At 45.0% G+C, this 17,669-nt stretch overlaps 1 pseudogene; it reads left to right on the forward strand.

Moving 5' to 3' along the window:
• The first annotated feature begins 13,810 nt into the window (after nucleotides 1-13,810).
• On the forward strand, nucleotides 13,811-15,078 carry LOC137771913 (keratin, type I cytoskeletal 18 pseudogene; annotated as a pseudogene).
• Nucleotides 15,079-17,669: the final 2,591 nt, after the last annotated feature.

The following is a 17,669-nucleotide window of genomic DNA, read 5'->3' on the forward strand; positions in this document are numbered from 1 at the left end:
TTGATCCACAAAAAAGGTATAAAGATCATTATTGGAACAAGTAGGAAATTTTGAACATGGATTATATGTTATATAATATTACTACACCAATATTAAATTTCTTGAATGTAATTATGTAAGTTATGTAAGAGAATGTCCTTGTTCTTAAGAGACACGGACTGAAGTATTTAGAGGAAAAATGTCATCAAACCTACAACTTACCTTCCAATGTTTCAGCAACATACATAAATATTGAGAGGTGAATAGAGGAAAACAATTAATGAGTCTAGATGAAAGGCATACTGGTGTTCATTGTACTGTATTTTAAAAATCATCTTCAGTTTGAAATTCTTCAAAATAAGAAGTCGATGTGGTTGTTTTGTAATGTGTCAGCTTGGCTCGGCTGAACTACATTTCCCAGAATTCCTTTTCCTGTATGATTCCAGTACAGATGGGCCACAAGGGAGACTCTGGTGCAAGATGTGGAGGGCAGAAGTGTAGCAGCAGCCATTATGCAGCTCACACGCCTTCTCACTTATCTGCTAGGTCACCTCATTGGCATGACGAAGCCATTTCAACTGCTAACAACCCTGGGACTCCTTTAAGAGTCTCTGACTCCCAGGCCAGGTGCGTGTGTGTTTTAGCTCCATGAAGAAGAGCCCCAGCTGCTGCAGGATACCCATCCCATCAAGATCAAAGGCAACAGGTACTCCTGGGCTTCAGTCCATCCTTATGGGCTCCAGCTCGCTCTGTGGGTGCCAGCTTGTTCTTGCCTTCCTCCCCTTTAAATCCAACTGCCTGTCCCAACTGCTTCCCAAGCCTCGGCATCAAATGAAAAGGAAAAGGATGATAAGCATCCTTACAGAGACTGCTTAACTAGCTCCCACAATTGCATAGGATCATGTTCTTCTAACAGACCTCTTTACACACATACAGATCCAGAATTTGGTATCAGGAGTGGGGTTTACTCCATTAGCATAAAAAGCCACATTCACAAATCTCTTTGAGATGAGCCCTTCTCTACCTTGGCCTTCTACTGAGACCCCTAAGGAACAACATTCTTAAGCTTCCTAGAAGCCCTATTATTTGGCTGAGAGGATCTGTAATGCACACTCTTAGTCTTTCTAGAGGGTCTTTTGCTTGATGAAATGGTACTGTGAGGCACCATCTTTGATATTTCTAAGACCTTAACAAAAGGTTTACAGTCATGCCCTTGGCTTCATCTTCAGGTTTTCCCGGCAGTGTCCTGGATTTGATCTCTGCTTAGAAGCCATTTCTTAGTTTTAGCCCCATTTGCCATCGGGAGAGGCTGAGAATCCTCCAAACCATCAAGTCCCAGCTTCTTTTTGCTTAACAGTCCTTCCCTTGATTTTTCCCTCTCCTCTCACATTTTACAATAAGCAGCCAGGAGAAATCGGGAGGTACCTTTCACTCTTTACCTGGAAATCTCATTAAATAGATCACTTCATTAAGTATATTTTCTACTTTCAACCTTGCTGCAGGCCACAGTGTTCCTAATGATTTCTGCTGCTACATAATGAAGATCTCCTTTCTTCTTTGAATTTCCAATAAGACCTTCCTTACTTTAAGCCCTCAGCAGCAGCCTCTTCAAAGTCCAAAATTCTACAAGCTACGTGTACCTAATGCTTTCACTAACATTCTCTTCAAAACCCACAGCCTGCTTCCAAAGGCACACCCACATTTTAGGGTTTTGTTATGGCAGCACCCCACCTCCAGGAACTGTAATCTGCATTCGTTATCTACTGCTTTAGAACAAATTACTCTAAAACTTAGCACATTAAACAATAAACATTTATTATCTCACACAGTTTCTGATTGTCAGGAATCTGGAAGCAGCTTAGGGTCTCTCACAAGAAGCTAGTTAAAGTGAAAGCCAGGGCTACTGTCACCCCTAGGATTGGCTGGAACTGAAGATTCTGCTTCCAAGCTCATTCTCGTGGTTGCTGGCAAACCTCAGTTCCTCACTGGCTATTGGCTGGAGACTTGAGTTCCTTGCTATGTGGGTTGCTTCATAGAGTAGCTCTCAGCATGGCAGCTGGCTTTGCCCAGAGTGAGAGATTCAAGAACATGAGAGAGAAAGACAGAGAGAGAGAGCGAGATGGCCCTCAGATTTCCTCCACTCCAGCTAGTTTAAGTGGAAAGGGATTTGTTACAGAATGACTTACAGAGTTACTTCTGGGAGACACAGAACTAAGCTTGACTGCTACAAATTCAGGACAAGTCATCCAAGAGATACACACAACCACACCATAAGACTATTCTAGTAGAAACCCCACCGCTGCTGCTGTCTGCACTTCCCATCTATGGAGCAGGGACCAGAGAATAGATGCTCTACCACAGCATCCAGGAAGATCCAGTCTCTCCACATGGCCACCACCTACATTCCTCACTTCTGTCATCCGAGTCTCAGAAAGCACATCTAGGTCACATGCAGAACCCAAACTGCGGAGAAGTCTGGAAATTATTATTAGCAGTATCATTACTGCTACACTGAGAACCTGTGTCTGAAGAGGTATAAGATGATGAGAGACTTCAACAGGCTCATTCCCCAATGACTATGGGTATCCGTGGCCTTGTAATATTCCAAATAGAACACCTTAGAGCCATAAGGTAAAGAGACCCTGGAATGAAACAATAGAAGGTGATAGAAAACATTGGGAAACTGGAAAAATGCAACGGTTTAAAACAGAAAAAGAACTAAAAACTCTTTATACTGATATACAGTCTTAGGATGGCCCATTTATAGAAAAAACAGTAAAACTAGAATGTTCTCAATCCTTCCCAATTTCAAATAATCTCTCTCATAGTCAACGTATGTACACATACTTTTGACAGACATTGGGTTGTAGTTGTTTTAATACTATTTTTATGCCCCCCAATTTCCATATGGTAGCCCTGCCACAACCATGTCTTTGGGAACTCTCTTCTTTGGCCTCTTCAGAGAATAAATCTCCTATCTTCTGCCTCACTTTGTGGGTGGAGGAAGGCATCTGGAGTCTAACACCTACTTAAACAGACTTGTAGCCAATCCTCCAATGTTTAGCCTCACCTTTATCCCTCTTTCCAGAAGGACTTGGTGCCACCAATGTCTGAGTCTGTGGAGGGTCCTGTGGCATTAAATGGGTCCTTGGCTTTTCCCCAGAATTTCTCTTCTGCTGACCCAGAATTAGCTCCATTCCTTTCCATCTTCCAAAGCTTTGTTTCTATCATGTCTTTTCTCTTCTATTAATCCTTAAGAGTGTGTGCCTTTTTTTTTTAAAGTCCTCTTCCCATTCTTAATTTAGAGAGATTTCAAGAGGGAGCAGATATGAATGGGTGTGTTCAACCTGCCTCCTTCAGTCAGAAGTCCAGACCCTGGGTTTTGGTCCCCATTAAGTTAGCTTCAATTACATTATCACTTTTGGTTGAGCATCCTTTTCCTTAAACCTGTCCTGGAATCTTTCATATTCTAGACCTGGGTCTGGGAGCAGAATGGATGGTGTTCATCACCTGAGAAATGTGACACTTGTCTCCACTACTTTCCATGAGGATTTCAGGTGTTACCCCAAAAAGGACTTGCCTTTAATGGCACACACTTTGGAAAGATCCTTTTTAGCCTAAGTATCTCTCATATCCATGTTTAATCACATCATTTACCAATCAAATGAATGGATTGGATGAGCAGTTAAGAGTGGGACTCAGTGATCTTTCTATGGGGAGATGTCTAATGCAGAGACTCCCAAACATCTGTCCACAGGCGTCTCCACCAATCCACAATAAAATGAGAAAAATAGAACGTTGTATTAATGTTCATTCAGCCAAATGCATTCAATGTATAAGGCTATTTTGTGATTAATGTTTCCCACCATGGTGTTAAATTTTTTAATGCCATGCTGGAAAGAGTGGATTTTAGTTAGGGTTTATTGCTTTGCTGATTTTTGTTCTTTCTCAGCAAAATAAAACGTTGTCGTCCTTATTTTAGCTAACTTTAAAAAATTTTGCAGTTCCATGAAATTCATAAGCCTGGGAGCTGTGGGTGTAATAAGAGTTCTCAGTGTAGAGGACTTTCTGAGTCATGGAGGGGGCATGAATGGGGCCAGCAGTGGATAAAACGGTGGCGTCAGCCTGCTGTGGTTTTGATGCCTTCCCACAGCCGCCCATTTCACTCTTCCTCCTCCCTCCCATGAAGCCTTTCTGGGGTCACACCCAGCTCTGAATGCCTCCCTTAATGGCCGCACTGTCCAGACTTGAGAACTGCCTGTCTCCTGTGACTGCTGTTGCATGTTGAGAGGTGTTCAGGGAAAGAGGCTGGAGGAGCCTTACTCATCACTGTGTGTCAGGTTTTATTACCTTGTCTCTCACTGGGGTATTTCTACCTCATCTTGGCCCCACATTCTGGGACTTCATTTCTATATATACAACTTGACACACTCTTGCTATGAAAACAATGTGATGCAAGAGAAAGAACACTGGACTCAGAGCCAGAGCCTGGACACCATCTTCCAGCTGTGTGATTGGGGTAACCTCTCTGAACCACAATTTCCGCATCCCCAAAATAATGATGCCACCTTCACAGTGTTGTTGTAGGAATTACATTTTTTTTTAATGTATGTTTTAGTCCGTTTGGGCTGCTATAAAAAAAGCACCATAGGCTGGCTTAAACAACAAACATTTATTTCTCACAGTTCTGGAGGCTGGTTAAGTCCAAGATCAAGGCATCACATATTCTGTGTCTGGTGAGAGCCCCCTTCCTGGTTCATAGACGGCTGCCTTCTCTCTATGTCTTCACATGGCGGAAGGGGGCAAGGGGACTCTCTGGGGTCTCTTTCATAAGGGCACTAATCCCATTTGTGAGGGCCCACCCTCATGACCTCATCACCCACCTCCTAATACCATCCCATTGGGGGTCAGGATTTAACATATGAATTTGGAGGGGACACATACACTCAGTCTACAGCAGGATGTGAAAGCAGGCATGGTCTCTGGCATCTCAAAAGTGCTCAGCAAACATTATTTGAATCTGATGTTAAGAATACAAGAGCTGGGACTTCCCTGGCTGTCCAGTGGTTAAGACTCCGTGCTTCCACTTCAGGGGGCACGGGTTTGATGCCTGGTCGGGGAACTAAGATCCCACATGTTGCAAGGCATGGCCAAAAATTAAAAGGATATAAGAGCTGAGAGCAGTTCTTCCCCCAGACTCCATTTCCCTTTTCACATACGATGAAATGTTGAAGCAGAAGTAGCTAATGGTGGAGCTGCAAATGTGGATGACAGGTTACGAGGGAGCTGTAAAGCAGATTCTGACTCCTCAGCTCAAGCCCTTCAGCCAGTCCTTGTCTTCCCATTGTCTGCTCACAACCTCCTCACACTTGAGTCCCCTCAGTCACTGACTCACTTGGCTCTCCTCTTAACTCTCATCCTCATGTTGTAACACCTGGGATTTAATAACTGGGGCAAGAACCTGGCCCGAAAACCTACTGGGCTCCGCTTCTGTTGTTCCCAAAATTCATGGGTATCACACATCTACTCTGCCCTCACCCAGACCTCCCCTCTGCTCCCCTCACACAGCCCATGGGGGAAGCCAAACCACAAAAAGAATGACAGTGTAACATGAGAAACCAGAATCACCAGGCTTTTGGTGGGCCTTCCTGCCACTGTGCCCAGCAAAGCCCTTCTTTTGGGGTCAAGCAGGGCCCATCCCTAGCAGGTGCAGGTGGCTGTATCAGAGGGCATTGCCTGCCCAGGTATGTTTGGTCTGATTCCTTAGTCTAAACTTGAGTTACCACAACTAGCTGGTGAGGAGGAGATATCAGTTATAGGAACTAAAAAGCCATGTTTTCTTAGCACATCTCAGTGTAGCATGAAAATGTTGACCCTACCTCAAAGAGAGGGTGGGTTATTCATTTAACAGCTGTCTCTCCTACTGGATCTTGCTGGTTTTACTCACTATTGCATTCCCAGAGCCCAGCATGTAGTAATAATTAAAATTTTTTTTGAAGAATGAATAAATAAATGAACAAAGGAAAGAATGAAAGTGTGGGTGGATAGAATCACCTTGGCCGAAAGAAAAGATAACTCTTCTAGCATCACGGGAGGAGAGCAGAGGGAGGATAGATGGGAATATGAGCGATGAGCAGATTCAAAGGTGCAGAGTTAGGAAGATGAGTGAATCTCCACATGATGTCTTTTTCTTTATCTGTGAATTGGAGGGGGCGGGGGCCAAGGGGTTATCTCCTGAAAGGAGGGGTGGTAAGGAACAGGAGGAAGGATTGAGGACAAAACTGAAGATCTGAAACAGTTACTGTGGGGAATGGGACTAACTGTCCACCAGAGACTCATGAAGGGATTGCTGGACAGAAGGGTGGCCCAGAGGATCCAACCACGATACCAGGGCAGCAGATGCCAGCAGCCCAGAGAGGGAACAGAGGGGGACGAAGCCTAATTCAGGGAAGAGTTATGGGGGTTCAGACTTGCAGACAGAGCCAGTCATCTCAGATCAAGAATTTGTCAGGCTCCTACTGTGTGCTGGACCTGCTCACTGAGTACAAAGAAAAATCAGAGAGCCCTGACTTGGAGGAGCTAGAAAATGCCTCAAATATGAAGGAGTCAAAAATGCCAGAATAAAACCACAGGAGGTCTCAGACTATGGCTCAACTGTGAATGCAAAGGATGCCAAGACCAAAGGTGTTTTCTTTTCTTTCTCTCCATTCTCCTTTCAAACCAAAAATCACAACCTTGTCTCCGTGTCCAGAATTCTTTCTCGGCAAGTATGACTGACACTAGGCAGTCTTGGAACGCCACCTGGTGGGTCTTCAAGGTATTACATATTTAGCTTCTAGGGGAAAGGGTTCTAGATTTAAGAACAGGAGAAAAATGCATTCATTCAACAATATTTATTCCCTAAAACTCTGTAACAGTCCAGAAATACAGAGATACCCTCAAGTTTCTTCCAAACTAATAAGAAAAAATTTAATTGTTTATTAGGACTTATACTAATTTAGTAATTGAAAGTATATATGAATTCAAATTTAATAAGAATTAAGACCTGTTGACTGAATTATGGTTCCTCATAGAAGAGAACATAGTATCCACTGTTAAGTAGAAAATAGAAAGTCTAGTCCATCTATGTAAGCTGTTTTTTTTTTTTTTTCTGAGCCTACTCTCATCTCCTCTAGCTTCCCAAATTTTACTCTGACCAGATACTACAAAACCCCATATCTTCAAAGGTGGCAACAGGGGCGGGGTTGGGGGGGTAGGGGAAAGAGAACCAGATTGAAGTAAACAGTCCTGAAGTTGAGCTAAATAAAGCCAGGTGAACTTGAGCAAGTCTTTTTATGTTTCTGAGCTTGTATCCTCACTAGTGAAATGAAAATTAAAATATTTACCTTTCAGGATGGTTACAAGGATTAAATAAGATAATAAGGTAGGGGGACTTCCCTGGTGGTCCAGTGGGTAAGACTCTGCGCTCCCAATGCAGGGGGCCCAGGTTCGATCCCTGGTCAGGGAACTAGATCCCACATGCATGCTGCAACTAAGAGTCAGCATGCCACACTAAAAAGCCCACGTGCCGCAACTAAGATCCTTTGTGCCGCAACAAAAATCCGCATGCCACAACTAAGACCCAGTGCAGTCAAAAATAAAATAAATAATAAATAAATAAATATTAAAAGATAATAAGGTAGGAAACACATTTCAAAGTGCTGATCAAATTTTGTTGATTACTGTTATAAGTCCATAGAAGGTTACCTTCCATAAAGGAAAAACACATCCCTTTCTCACTGATGAGCCATCACTGACCCAGGTAAATGAGGGAAAGGTGAGGTGAATGCCATGAACATCTTAACAAAGCCATTTCTCATTTCACAAAAAAATCAAAACTACATAGAAAAATTATCTGTATCTATGGCAGACAGATTCTACCTTTTACAACCACATCAAAAAATATGAAGTACACAGGAATAAATAAAACAAAAGTTGTGCAAGATTTTAACAAAGAAAATTACCAAACTTATTGAGAGACATTAAAGATAACTGAATTAAATTAAGAGATAGACCATGTTCATGGACTGGAAGACCCTATATTATAAAGATGTCAATTCTTTCAAATCAATTCTAGAGTCAGTGCAATTCCAGTTAAAATTCCAACAGGTTTTTTTAGTAACATTTGACAAGTTAATTCCCATCTTATGTGAAGATGCAAAGGGAAAGGAACAGCCAAGATGCACTACAAGAAGAAGAGGAAGGAGGATGGGGGGGAAGAGGAGGAGGGGGAGAGGAGGAGGAAGAGGGGGAGAGGAGGAGGAGGGGGAGGAGGAGGAGGAGGAGAAGAAGAACCAGAAGGAGAAAAATGGAGGACTCGTGCTACCAAATATCAAGATTTGTCATGAAGCTATAATATTTAAAACAGTATGGACTGGTACATGGGTCAACAAATAGACCTATACAATAAAGTCCAGAAAAAGAACTTTGTATTATGTAAGCACTTGATACATGATAGAGGCAGGCAAAGGACAGTTTTTTAGTGAGTGCTGCTGGGACAATTAGCTACCCATATAAGTTAAACAGAAATCAATTCCAGATGTATCCATCCTTAAGGTAAAAGGCAAAACTATAAAGCTTTCAGAAGATAAAATGGGAGAATATCTCCATGACTTTAGAGAAGAAAGCTTTCTTAAACAACTATAAGATGTACTAATTGTTAAAGAAAACGCTGATAAAGTTTGACTACATTAAAGTTAAGAAGTTCTGTTCTTCAAAAGATACCGTTAAGAGAGTTAAAAGACAAGCCACATAATCACGACATACATAACTGATGAAAGGATTCGTATCCAAAATATATAAAGTAGGGACTTCCCTGGTGGTGCAGTGGTTAAGAATCCACCTGCCAATGCAGGGAACACGGGTTGGAGCCCTGGTCCTGGAAGATCCCACATGCCGCAGAGCAACTAAGCCTGTGTGCCACAACTACTGAGCCTGTGCGCCTAGAGCCTGTGCTCCTCAACAAGAGAGGCCACCGCAACGAGAAGCCCGCGCACTGCAACAAAGAGTAGCCCCCGCTCGCCACAACTAGAGAAAGCCTGTTGCGCAGCAACGAAGACCCAACACAGCCAAAAATAAGTAAATTTATTTAAAAAAAAAAATATATATATATATATATATAAAGTACTCCTTCAAATCAGTGAGAAAAAACAGACAATCCCATAGAAAAATAGGAAACATATTGGAATGGAATCAGTATTTCACCAAAAAAAAAAGGAAAAAAAAAATATATATATCTGTCCAATAAACTTCATTACAGAGAAATACTAGATTACAATGATAATGATACAACACTACAGACCCACCAAATAGGCAAAAATTTTTAAAGTTGGTATTATTAAGTGTTGGGGATGTAGAGCAACTGGAATTCTCAGACACTGCTGTTGGGAATATAATTGGTACAACCACTTTGGAACACTGGAGTTATCTACTAAATTTGAATGTGTGTATACTTTCACTCTTAGATACCTTCCTTAGGGAAACATATGTACATCTGTACTGGAAAACATGAACAAGAATATTCATAGCAGCATTTCTCAGGAGCCAAAACACTGTAGACCACTCAAATACCCATCAAGAATGTAACAGAAAAGTAAATGATGGTATATTCATATACATCTGGGGTCAGGAAACGTTTCCGGTGAAGGACCAGAGAATAAATACTTTAGGCTTTGCAGGTCTCTGTCTCAAAATCTTAGTTGTTTTTTCTTCCCCAACTTTATAAATATAAAAAGCATTCTTAGCTCATGGGCCAAACAAAAACATGGCTCATGGGCCATAGTTTGCCAACCCCTGATGTAGAAGAAAACTATACAGCATTGAAAATGAATGAACTATAGCTACCTGCAACCCTGTGAATGATTATTACAAACATGGCATTGAGCTAAAGAAGCGACACAAATACACATACGTATATACAAATCACATATACAAAAATCATAAATAAAAACCATAGGAATGGGTTTCCCTAGTGGCGCAGTGGTTGGGAGTCCGCCTGCCAATGCAGGGGACACGGGTTCGAGCCCTGGTCTGGGAAGATCCCACATGCCGCGGAGCAGCTGGGCCCATGAGCCACGGTTACTGAGCCTGCGCGTCTGGAGCCTGTGCTCTGCAACAAGAGAGGCCGCGATAGTGAGAGGCCCGCGCACCGCGATGAAGAGTGGCCCCTGCTCGCCACAACTAGAGAAAGCCCTCGCACACAAACAAAGACCCAACACAGCCATAAATAAATAAATAAATAAATAAATAAATAAATAAATAAATAAATAAATAAATAAATAAAATATTAAAAAAAAACCCATAGGAATATAATTCCATTTATATAAAACAGGCACAATGACACTATAGGATTTAGAAATGTACAGATAGGCCTTAAAACCACAAAGAAAAGCAAGAAAATAGTTACCATACAAATCAGGATCATGGATACTTATAGGTGAGGGAGGGGGTTGTGACCTGAAAGGGACCTCTGGGGGTCTGGCAATATTTAATTTCTCGACCTGGATGATGGTAACAGAGGTGTTGGCTTTATCACTATTTGTTCATTTGTACGTTTGTGTTTGTTATTTGTCAAATTGTGTGTTTATGTTTTACACGTCTTCCTATGGGTATTGTGTTTGGATGGATCATTACCTAAGGCCGACAAAGACGACAGTACAGGAGAGAGTTGAAGACAAACGTATGGGCAGATGGCATACCACTCAAGTAACATGGGAGGGGGTCTGAAGGGAAGAGGATGATGTCCCTAACAATAGAGGAGGCTGGTAATGTCCAAATATATGGACTTCAAAGGCGGAGAGGCTATTGAACCAGAAGGAGAAGCCCTGGTTAGAAGCAGCTTTGGGCAGTGGGGAGAGGGCTGCCTGATTTTTCTGGTCCCAGTTGGGGGCTGGGACTGGAAAGTCATTCTACACATTTCACCAGAGCATAGACACTGGATAGGCTGGAAGGACCATCAGGAGAAAAGTACAGGGCTGACAGGGCGTGGCAGGGCAGTTTGGGGCAGGCCTGAACAGTGTAAGATGATAAGCAGTTTGTGCCCTCTCTGATGCCTCAGCCCCCAAACACTCCTTCACGGGCACAGGGAAGCAGGCAGAAGAGCTGTGTGCAAAGGGAAGAGATGGAGATATTTTAAATATATATTTCTTAATCTCTATTTTACAGATCAAGAAATTGAGAATCAGGGAGGTTAAACGATGTGTCCAGGGTCACAGATTAGTAAATGATGCCTGGGACCCCAACTGGTAGATGTAGTAGTCAGGGTTCCCAAGAAAAACAGAACAAATAGGGGAAGGAGAGAGAGACAGAGACAAAGACAGAGAGACCCAGAGAGAAAGAGAGATTGATTTTAAGGGATTGGCTCACACCATGGGCAAGTCTGAACTCAGTAGAGCAGGCCAGTGGGCTGGAAACTCAAGCAGGATTTCTATGTTTCAATCTTGAAGCAGAACTGCTTCTTTCAGAAAATCTCAGTCTTTGCTCTTAACACCTTTAACTGATTGGATGAGGCCCACCCACATTGTGGAGGGTAATTACCTTGACTTAAAGTCAACAGAATAAATCATAGAAACCTTCACAGCAACATCTAGATTAGTGTCTGACCAAACAAGTCAGCATCACAGCCTAGTCAAGTTGACACATAAAATTACCCATCATAGCTGGATATAAGCACCCAGTATTGACGGACTCTGGCCTAACACACGGTGATCGAGTAAACTTAAGCAGGTGTCTCAGGTAGGAAGCACGGCCACATATGTGTTCCCACCATACAGTGAGGAAAGTGAGGCAAGGCCATATCAACTGACCTGCCTGGGCCTCCCAAGTAATTAGCGTCAAGGCTGGGCCTGGCTCCCAGTCTCCAGACTCCAAATGCCCTGCTCTTTCCTCCCAGCCATGCCTCTGTCTGTGGCTGCTCTTCACTTTCCCTCTGCTCTGGAGCAGCTCAGGCGCTAAGCCCAAGCCTGCCAGGCTTGGGCCTTGCGGTACTGTCCTGTTTTACCCTCCTAATGAGAACATGGAACTGTTCTTGGAAATTCATTTCTTTTTTTCTAGACTATTCAGCAGAACTATATTAGGGATGCTTAATGCTAAATCATGCAAACTCCTGTGTCAGGAATGGCCTGCCTTCTCTCTGGGCACAAAAAAATCACTAGCCATTCTGTGGCTCAAAGGTCCACAGAGGTACAGGCCTTCTCTCTCCCTCTCTTCTCACATGACCTGGTGGCCCAGGTTCAAGAACAATTCCATCAGGTCAGAGACTCTCTCTGGACCACTTGGTGGGGCACAGTACTCATCAACCAAGGATCCCCAAAGGAAGCAGGCCACTCTTGAATTTCAAAAATCATGTTCCAACCAACTACCCGTGAAAGAGTGACCCTTGCTTAGCAAAGCCAAGCCACACCCACTTGTGGGTTCAGACCTACTGAGCATGTTTGGGCAACTGTTGGCCAGGAGCCAGTTTTACATCAGGAACAAGTAGCATCTTGGCAAATCATTTATCCTAACAGAAGAGTCCCTCATATTTGAAGGGGTCAGTGACATTGGAGGAGAGGCGTGAATCTCAATGCTGGGTGAGGTCTACCTCTCAGATTGTACATTAGGAGCTATAATGAGCAGTGTGGACCAAGAAGCAAAGGAGTGGTTTGATACCTCTGCAGGACAACTGCTCTGTGGCCTGTGCAGGAAACACTGTGCAACACCAGTGGGAGTGAAATGTACTTGCCCCTCTTGGAGTGAGGGCTGCAGCTCTTAGGGGCATGAAAGAGAAATGGTGGGGGATTGTCTCTTCCAGAGAGAGATGGCTAGAAAAGCTTAGTGGATCATAGGTCAGTTCAGATCAGATCAATTCCCCTCTATGTGCCAGGGCCAGAGATGAACAGATGAACAAGACACAGCCCTTGTCTTCCCAGAACAGACCGACTGGTGGGGGAAATAGGCAGATAATATCAATAAGATATAGTAAGTGCTAGGAGAGAGACATTCCCAGGGTGCCATGGGAGCCTGGTGGAGGGACACCTCACCACGAAAAGGGGTTGGGCTACGTGAAGGAAATGACACTTGAGCTGAGTCTTTAAGTATGAGCAAGAATTTACTCGTGGAAGAAAGTGAGAAGAGCACTCAGGCAGGAACAACAGTGTAAGCAAAGGCCCAGAAGCATGAACAGCTTGGGTGAGTTAAGGAAACGAGCTGAGAGATCACAGGTCAGAAAGTAGGAAGATAGGAGGGCAGGGAGCTAAGGCCGTTAGTGAGGGAGGGGCCAGGCTCTGTATGCCAAACTAATAAACAGGTTAGACTTTATTCTATAGGCTATAAGGAGGCCCAACAGGCTTTAAATAGGGGTATGACCCATTTATAGAGTTCCAAATTGCAATAGGTGTCATTGATTTCTGTATGCCCACCTTCAAACTATCAGGTTCCAGAGTGATCTTTCTAATGTACAAATCCAGTGATATTGCATGAATGAATGAATGAATCGAAAGAGTTATTCAGGAACAAAGAGAGAAAGGTTGTCAAGCTGCACTGAGGATCCAGCTGAGATGAGAAATCATGAATTTGCAGAGCCGCCAACTTGCACTGCTGTGTCATGTTCTCCGGCAACAGACCAGCAGAAAAGACAGGTTTGTAAGATGGAGACAGAGTCAGAATTTTGCCATGTCAGACTCGAGAGTGAAGAGTGCTGGTGAGAGAGTAATTTTGATGACTCACCACAGTGGTGAAGGTTGGGTAAGAAGGAGCATAGCGACGGCCCGGCACCTGAGTCCTGGCCTCGCTCTTTCCTCACGGAACAAACAACATGAGCTTCAGGGCCCAATCCACCTTCTCCAACTACCGGTCCCTGGGCTCCGTGCAGTCACCGGGCCACCGGGTCCGACCGGTCAGCAGTGCTGCCAGCATCTATGCAGGCGCCGGGGGCTCGGGCTCCCGGATCTTCGTGTCCCACTCCACCAGCGTCTGGGGCGGCTGGGGATCCAGGAACCTGGGCTCCCGGATGGCCAAGGGTCTGGTGGGTGTAGGGGGCATCCAGGGCGAAAAGGAGACCATGCAAGACCTGAATGACCGCCTGGCCTCTTACCTGGAGAGGGTGAGGAGCCTGGAGGCCGATCGTAGGAGACTGGAGTGCAAAATCCGGGAACACCTGGAGAAGAAGAGACCCCAGGTCAGAGACTGGGGGCATTACTTGAAGACCATCGAGGACCTCAGGGCTCAGATTTTTGCAAGTTCTGTGGACAATGCCTGTCTTGCTGCTGATGACTTCAGAGTCAAGTATGAGATGGAGCTGGCCACGTGCCAGTCTGTGGAGAGTGACATCCACAGGCTCCACAAGGTCACTGATGACACCAGTGTCACCTGGCTGCAGCTAGAGACTGAGACCGAGGCTCTCAAGGAGGGGCTGCTCTTCATGAAGAAGAACCACGAGGAGGAAGTAAAGGGTCTACAAAACCAGACTGCCAACTCTGGGTTGACTGTGGAGTTGGATACCCCCAAAGCTCAGCACCTCAGCAAGATCATGGCGGACATCCAGGCCCAGTATGACGAGCTGGCTCAAAAGAACCAAGAGGAGCTGGACAAGGACTGGTCCCAGCAGATTGAGGAGAGCACCACAGTGGTCACCTCGCAGACCGCTGAGATAGGAGCTGCTGAGATGACACTCACGGAGCTGAGACGCACTGTCCAGTCCCTGGAGATCGACCTGGACTCCATGAGAAATCTCAAGGCCAGCTTGGAGAACAGCCTGAGGGAAGTGGAGGCCCGCTATGCCATGCAGATGGAACAGCTCAATGGGGTCCTCCTGCACCTGGAGTCGGAGCTGGCCCAGACCTGAGCAGCGGGGCAACGCCAGACCTAGGAGTACGAGGCCCTGCTGAACACCAAGGTCAAGCTGGAGGCTGAGATCAACACCTACCGCCGCCTGCTGGAAGATGGGGAGGACTTCAATCTTGGTGACACCGTGGACAGCAGCAACTCCATGCAAACCATCCAGAAGACCACCACCCTCAGGCTCGTGGATGGCAAAGTGGTGTCTGAGACCTCAGACACCAAAGTTCTGAGGCACTGAGTTTGCAGAAGGAGGGTGCCCTGGGGAGCAGGAGGCCAATAAGAGTTGAGACGTTACTGTAAAAAAAAAAAAAAGAAGGAGCATAGCACAGTGCCTGGCACATGGTGGGTGCTCAGTACATTTTTGTTGAATGATGAGAAGATGCGAAGATGGGTATGACAGTTACCAATTTTACTCACTGGTGAGTGTTCCCCCGTCTTCTAGTAAGACACACCCACTTTCCTGACAGTAAGTGTGACCATGTGATCCAGGGCTGGCCAATCAGAGTGCTCCACTCCCCTCCCATGACCACGATAGGCCCCAAGATGGTCATGTGACCCACAGCAGGCCAATTAGTGTTCTTCCCAGCACTGCAACTGGGACTAGCTGGAAGCCAGCCTTTTGCCTGTAGAATTATACTGGAAGAATGAAAGTCTAGGGCTCACCACAACCATCTTCACCACACAGAGGAGCCCTCTCTACAACAGTGGGGAATGACAGAGCAGAGCTGAGAGACGAAAGCACTGTGCTATGCTCCTTCTTACCCAACCTTCACCGCTGTGGTGAGTCATCAAAATTACTCTCTCACCAGCACCCTTCACTCTTGAGACTGACATGGCAAAATTCTAGCTCTGTCTCCATCTTACAAACCTGTCTTTTCTGCTGGTCTGTTGCCGGAGAACATGACACAGCAGTGCAGGTTGGCGGCTCTGCAAATTCATGATTTCTCATCTCAGCTGGATCCTCAGTGCAGCTTGACAACCTTTCTCTTTGTTCCTGAATAACTCTTTTGATTCATTCATGCAATATCACTGGATTTGTACATTAGAAAGATCACTCTGGAACCTGATAGTTTGAAGGTGGGCATACAGAAATCAATGACACCTATTGCAATTTGGAACTCTATAAATGGGTCATACCCCTACTTAAAGCCTGCTGGGCCTCCTTATAGAAATGAAAACACTGGCCAGGGTCATCCCAGCCTATATAACACCTTTGTGTGAATTAGGGAAAAGCACCTTTGCCTCAAGTTAGAAAAGCTCTATGTTAATATATCAGAGTACCGGGAATTCCCTGGCAGTCCAGCGGTTAGGACTCAGCGCTTTCACTGCTGCGAGCCCAGGTTCAATCCCTGGTCAGGGAACTAAGATCCTGCATGCTGCGCAGCACTCGGCAAAAAAAAAAAAAAAAGTATGTGTGTGTATGTGTGTATATATATATACATACACATCCATATATATACACATATATATCATTATATATCACATATATATCCCATATATACATATATATCAGAGTACAACCTGAACAACCCTAAGTCATGAGCCCTGGAAATAGAAACAGAGGTGGCTATGCCCTCTGCCATGTTCAGTCACCCTGAAGGAACGTTCTAGCCCCAGTGGCCATCCTGCCCTCTGAGGCAGGCTGAAGTTGGAGGGCAGGGGGACAGGAACGTGTCTCTGAGAGCCACAGGTGAGAGAAGCAGTCTTAGGGGAGGCAGGAAGTGGTTGGGACATGCACGGTTGCACCTGTGTGAACATATCTCCTGAGCTTGTTTAGGGCTTCGATTGCCAACGTGGCTTTATTAAAGAGGGGATTCTCCCTCACTGCTCCAGGACTCAGCTGAAACCGTCTCACCTACCTCATGTGGGTTAGTATGTGAATGGCATGTATTTCACATACAATGCCATGTGAATGGCCCCCCCTTAGATGTGGTGCCCTTGTGCAGTATACAAGCTGAACAGTTGTACACAGCGACCCTGAGTCTGACAAGCTCCTCTGACCCTAGATATCGTACCCGTCCTTCCCAGTTAAAAAGCCAACAAAACTCTTTCTCTCTGAGCAAGTGTAAAATGGGTACCTACCATTTGCCACTGGAAAAGCCCTGACTATTAATACACACTGACAAACAGAATGAAGTGTAACAGACAGATCAGGGCCCCGACCCCAGGCTCTGGAGGTTTCTATAAGTATTAAAATGGCAGTGGGAAGGAGACGATAAGAAAGCTGTTTAAGATGTCTGAGGTAGAGTCGCTCTTGGTAACAGCAGAGCTGGGGATGGGCCCTGGGGCTGGGGACTGAAGCAGATGGAGGGAAAGGGAGAAAGTTGAGCGGAGAGGCTGGGCCATCCTCACAGGCACTGAAATTCCCCAGGCTGGTTGCAGGCGTGACGTAGAAATCTACCTCAGAGAATTATGGGTAATTTTCTTTCCCCTCAAACCCTTCCCCTCCTCTGTCCCACTTAAACTTGATTGGTTGGTTTGTCCCTAAATTTGCAAGGAAGCCCAGCTACCCCAGCTAATGAGGACTTTTTACTCTTTCTATCGCTGGAGGGGGGAACGGGGGAACCAAATAAAATCCAGTGTGTTCATCCCACAGGGAGGAAATCCCAAAGTGCCCCTGAGGCCTGGAGATGCACAATTTCCACCCTTCGATTCCCACCCCATGCCAGAGAAACTGTGATTTGCTGAAGAGTCTCAGAAACTTCGATGTTATCACTTTGCTCATCTCTTTCCAAAATCACCTCGAGTAACCATGATGCAGTGGAAAAAATGTGAACTTCAAAGTACAACAGATCTAGTTTGAATTCCAGCTCTGACCTTGGACAAGTTACTCG

Source organism: Eschrichtius robustus, chromosome 11, assembly GCF_028021215.1.
Source record: "Eschrichtius robustus isolate mEscRob2 chromosome 11, mEscRob2.pri, whole genome shotgun sequence".
Classification (NCBI taxonomy): Eukaryota; Metazoa; Chordata; class Mammalia; order Artiodactyla; family Eschrichtiidae; genus Eschrichtius; species Eschrichtius robustus.